This window comes from Haemaphysalis longicornis, unplaced genomic scaffold (genome assembly GCF_048455015.1).
Source record: "Haemaphysalis longicornis isolate Haplotype H1 unplaced genomic scaffold, Haemaphysalis longicornis Haplotype H1 scaffold_6, whole genome shotgun sequence".
In the NCBI taxonomy this organism is placed as follows: domain Eukaryota; kingdom Metazoa; phylum Arthropoda; class Arachnida; order Ixodida; family Ixodidae; genus Haemaphysalis; species Haemaphysalis longicornis.
The window spans coordinates 32,325,900-32,331,943 of NW_027526407.1; positions in this window are offsets into that span (position 1 = coordinate 32,325,900).

The window sequence follows — 6,044 nt, forward strand, 5'->3', positions numbered from 1 at the left end:
AAAGTCAAGATTCGTCGGGTATGTCAATGACATGGTCGGCCGGAAGAGGGTTGCGGAGGAGGTCCGGGCGGTGTTGAAGGAGCAGGGCAAAGGCGGCCGCGACGGAATCTTCAGTTTGGGGTCCAGCGGAAGCGGATGCTGCAGCAATGGCGGCAGTCATGCGATCACGGTGCAGAGCACTTGTCAGGTGCGTGGGCAGATGGATTTGCGGCACCCGGCAGTAAGGGCAAATACGGCGGAGCTCCTCAGCGGTGTAGAAGGACGGAGGTTCCTGGGGATGCCGGTCCGGGAGTAAACGGCCCCGGAAAGGCTCTGGGACATCGGCCGCTGGATCGCCACGTTCAGGACGGGGCTGAAGTTCCCAGGGGAGACGGGACACCCAGTCAACCTAGCGATCCGCCTCCACGGCCGTCCTGGTCACGGTGTAAAGTGTTGATGGAGGGCGACGACGTGGCGCCCGGGGAAGCCAGGGTAGAAAACGTGCCCGTGCATACCCAGAATGACCCCGCCCCCGAGAGGGCCCAGGAAGATTGCGTGATGGCGGGGGCACCTACGAGAGCGTGCAGAAGAACATACAAACAATAAAAATACTGAAGGGGAACAAAAAAGAGGAAGCCAAGCTGGTACTACGGAAAACGTGAACCCCGCAATAATTACAGAGAGCGGATCAAGGCTTTACCAAACGGATCGTGCAAGAATAAACAGAAGAAAAAGAAAAAGTAGATGGCAAAGGAAAAAAATAGAATTATTCACTAGCGCGCATACGCAATGCTAGGAAAAGGCGCCCTCTGGAAAGAGAAAACATGATCAGTCAGTGTGGTACTGTTTAAGGGTTGAAACTGCAGCAGTTTGTGGCAACGCTTCAGCAGTTTGTGGCATCACAGGTGGTCAAACCGCACTTAATTCTACTACAGGAAACTCTTGGAGAGGCGCTGTCCTTCACAGGCTACCGAGTCATCTCGGAGCGCGAGGGGGATAAACGAGGTTTGGCAACCTTGGTCGCAAGGAAATGCTCTTACCAGGTACATAAATTACAGATGGGCAAAACCTGGGCAGAGGTGATTCTGGTGGAAATCATCCCCAACAATTGGCTCAGGAATAGTGTATTTATTTTAAATATATACAGCTCACCGGTGGACCACCGGCAGGCATATGCGTCGATTTTGGCAAAGGCGGTTGCGCTGGCAATGGTTCCCCACTCGTGGTGTCAGGCGATTTAAACGCTCCGCACGACACTTGGGGCTACACCAGGTAAACCTGCTACAGGTGGTCACGGACTACTCTTTGCAACTACTCACGGACCCGCATTACCCAACGCGCACGGGATCGTCGGTCCAACGCGATACAACTCCGGATTTGGCGTTCGTCAAGAACGTCACTGGAGCCAAGTGGCAGAATTTGCAGGAAAATCTAGGCAGCGATCATTTTATTATCTCAATCAACCGAGAAGTAAATGCGGCTCCACCTATGGAGTTTAAAGTAACTGACTGGGATTCCTTCCGGAAATTGAGGAAGGAGGACTTATTGGTTAACTGACGCCGCACTGACGCCGCGTAGAGGTAGAGCATCCGCCTCGCGTGCAGAAGGAGCGTGGCTCGAATCCCGGTGCCGGACAATTCCCACCGGATTAAAAAAAAATCCGCGTGTGGAGGGAATTGCAAAATAAGGCTTGGGGTGTGGCCTGACGCCGGCGACAACCGCGGGCAACGAACTCTATCACGAGACCATGATTGGCCACCCTGGTGTAGTAATGGCCACAACCTCCCATGAATATGCCAATAAACCCACAGCCCCCAGTCTCCAGTGGCTGCGAAGCAACCTACCACGGCTGCGGTCAGACCTGTGACGCAACAGAGGGTGCTAAGAATCTCTGGAACCGGACAGGCCGCCATTTGAATCTGAACCTGGCAACGTTTAACGCGAGAAATTTATCTAGCGAAGCGCGTCTAGAGGTGTTGTTCGAGGAATTAGAGGGCACTAAATGGAATGTCATAGGGCTTAGTGAGGCTAGGAGGACAGGTACACCCTTACGGTGCTGAAAAATGGCCACGTGCTTTGTTACCGTGATCTAGTGGACCGCAGAGAACTGGGAGTGGGATTTCTAGTCAATAAAAGCATAGCTGGCAACATAGACGAATTCGCAACATAGACGAATACTATAGCATTAACGAAAGGGTAGCCGGTCTTCTGATTAGGCCTAATAAGAGGCACAAACTTAATGTGGTACAAGGCTACGCGCTTACATCCAGCCATGACGACCAACTAGTTGAACGCTTCTATGAAGATGTGGAATCAGCAATGGCTAAAGTAAAAACCCAGTATACCGTAGTTATGGGAGACCTCAATGCTAAAGTAGGCAAGAATCAGGCTGGTGACCAGGCAGTTGGGAGCTATGGTCTGGGCTGTAGAAATAGCAGGGGGGAACCTACTAGTAGAGTTCGCGGAACGGAAAAATCTACGCATCATGAATAACTACTTCTGCAAATGGGAGAGCCGGAACTGGGCGTTGAGGAGCCCGAATGGGAAGCATAAAAATGAAATAGACCTCATATTATGTGATAACCCTGGCGTCGTGCAGGATGTGGAAGTGCTCGGGAGCGTAAGGTGTAGTGACCACCGTATGGTAAGATCTCGGATTAGGCTAGATTTGTGGAGGGACCACAACAAGCTTGTACGAAAGAAGCCAATCAATGAGCTAACCGTAAGGCGTAAAGTTGAAGAATTCAGGATAGCGCTGCAGAACCGATACACAGCTCTTACCGAGGAAGCCGAGCTTACGACACAGGAAGCCAGCGACAACCTTACCCGCATTATCACGGAGTGTGCAGTGGAAGTCGGGGGCACGATGGCTAGACAGGATACTGGCAAACTTTCCCAGAAGGCGAAATATCTAATTAGGCCTCGGTCGTCGTGGGGTGCGGACGTATTTTTCGTTCGCTCCTGCGCGGCCGGGGCGGTATCGCGATGATGCCGGCCACGCGTCGCGAGCCATGGGTGTTTCGTTCGGGCGTCGAGCGCTCTGCTGCGTGGGGCCATCGAGCGCCTGCACCCGCTCGCCAGTAACCGCTCTACTACCACGAACATCACCCAGCAAGCTCCCCTCACTTCGGACCCCCGCGCACGACTCATCGCAGCACAGCCTCGCCTCTGCGCTCCACCGCTCCCGTCGAGAACTTCTCCCGGACGCAGCATGACGCCAGGACCTGTGTTTGTGGTGTGTACTGTGCTCGGTGGCCCCCAGTGACTGTGGCAACGCTTCGTTTCCTCGCGGCGCCTCAACTTTCTCTTTACCTATCTCCTTTTTCTCTACCCTATCCTATTCATCCCCTTCTATATTCCCTACCCCCCGGAATGGGCTGTATGCCGGTGAGCCCCCAGCTGGGCTCAATAATATCCCCAGTCCATTTCTTTTCCTTTTCCATCGAACCACCACCACGGCAAAGCATGACAATATCCTCCCCAGCTGACAGAATAGAACTAGCGGAGCTTTTGAAGTTAGTCAATAAGCCTAAGACCGCTGACATAGGGAAGTATGATGTGGACAGGATCAAATATGCTGTAAAGAACGGAGGCAGCCTGAAAGGAGTGAAGAGGCGTCTAGGTGTGGGGAGAAATCAGATGTATGCACCTAAAGACAAGCAAGGCAATGTAATCACAAATAGGGATAAAATAGTCAAAGTAGCCGAGGAGTTCTATAGGGATCTGTACAGTAGCCGGGACATACAGGATAATGCCGAACGAGAAACTAGTTCAGGTGAGATAGACATCCCACCAGTAACGACCGAAGAAGTAAGGAAGGCTTTGAAATAAATGAAAGGGGACAAAGCACCTCGTGAGGATCAGATAATATCACACCTCTTGAAGGATGGCGGAGAAATTGTACATGAAAAACTGGCAAGCCTGTATACGCAATGCCTAATGACCGCAAGTGTACCGAAATCTTGGAATAACGCGAACATCATCCTAATCCATAAGAAAGGTGACATGACGGACTTGAAAGATTACAGGCCGATCAGCTTACTGTCAGTCGTCTACAAGGTACCTACGAAGGTAATCGCTAAAAGAATTTCTGCAACCTTAGATTTCATTCAACCTAAGGAACAAGCACGGTTCCGTAAAGGCTATTCAACAATGGGCCATATTCACACGATCAATCAGGTGATATAGAATTGCGCTAAGTATACTGAACCCCTATATATAGCCTTCATAGATTATGAGAAAGCATTTTACTAGGTTTAAACCTCAGCAGTCATTCAGGCATAACGTAATTAGGGGGTATATAAGCATTATGTAAGAACACTGGAGGATATCTACAATGGGTCCACAGCTACCATCATCCTCCATAAGGAGAGCAGTAAAATACCTATAACGAAGGGCGTCAGACAAGAAGACACAATCTCTCCGATGTTATTGCCAGAATGTTTGCAAGAAGTATTCAGAAAGTTGGATTGGGAACAGGTGGGAGTAAGGGTTAATGGAGAATACCGCAGTAACCTCAGATTTGCTGATGACATTGCCTTGCTAAGTAACTCGGGGGACGAATTTCAAAGCATGCTTTCCGCACTGGACAAAGAGAGTAGAACCGTGGTCCTGAAAATTAATACGCAGAAAACCAAAGTAATGACCAATAACCTCGTGACAGCACAGCGGTTTGGGATAGGTGGCGAGGCAGTGGAACTGGTAAGCGAATACATATACTTAAACCAAGTTGTGACCCCGGATCCCAGCCATCAGGCAGAGATAATTAGAAGGATAAGAATTGGGTGGAGTGCATACGGCAGACATTCTCAGATAATGAAGGGCAGTCTATCATTGTCCCTGAAGAAGAAAGTGTATGACAGCTGCATCTTACCGGTACTCACCTACGGGGCAGAAACTTGGAGGCTCACTAAGAGGGTTCAACTTAAATTGAGAACGACTCAGTGGGCAATGGAGCGGAAGATGATAGGTGCAACATTAAGGGACAAGAAGAGAGCGGAGTGGGTCAGGGAACAGACGCGTTTTAAGGACATATTAGTAGAAATTAAGAAGAAATGGACGTGGGCAGGGCATGTAATGCGAAGGCAAGATAACCGCTGGTCATTAAGGGTAACAGAGTGGATCCCTAGAGAAGGCAAGCGTTGCAGGGGGCGGCAGAAAGTTAGATGTGCAGATGATATCAAGAAGTTTGCGGGGATAAATTGGCCGCAGTTAGCACAGGACCGGGGTAATTGGAGATTAATGGGAGAGGCCTTTGCCCTGCAGTGGGCGTAGATAGGCTGGTGATTATGATGATGACGACACCCTAGCCACTGAGGGGCTACGGTAGGTCTTATGAGTTTAACGTACCCTCCCCGCGGCATGCGCTCCTTCCAGCTTCCCCGCATAGCGCGCCTTGTAAAGTGGCTGTTGTGCCAAACAACTAGGTGGTGCGGAAAAGACAACATTCAGGCATAGAGCTGCTCTAAGGGGGACTTACGTTGCCAGAGAAAAGTGCTTTATGAACAGAATTATGAGTCATTCCAGTCTATGAAGGGGGATGACCAGCGAAGCACGCGATTTATGAACGTAACACAGAAATTACGCGAAAGGTACGAGGGAATTTTATTTATCTCGAGCATTGACAGTCGTCATCACCAAGAAAGAAAGACGGCACACCTTATGTTCTGTTTTAGACCTAGCGCGTATGGGGGCTAGAGTGATAAGATACGCTCATATGGTGAAGCGAATAGCATGCCATACTGTTCAAACTTACATGACTGAAATATTTTGTTGACGAAGCTAAACGCCTGTTTGAAACCGGTATTTGTCCGTAACATTACGTTCTCCACTTCTCTGAAAGCAACCGAAAGCCGTCGGGGGTTACAAGTTGAAGGCCTACATAAACACATTTTTTCTACTTGCAATGTGCGACATTCGTGTTACAAAAATATAATGAACTGTTAAATGTGTTAGTTCTTGAATAGGTCGCAGGATTCACGAATGCCTCATAAAGCTGAAGTTTTTTCTGTTTCAGTCATGGGGACTGAATCCTTGAAATATTCCTATATGAAGACTCAAGGGAA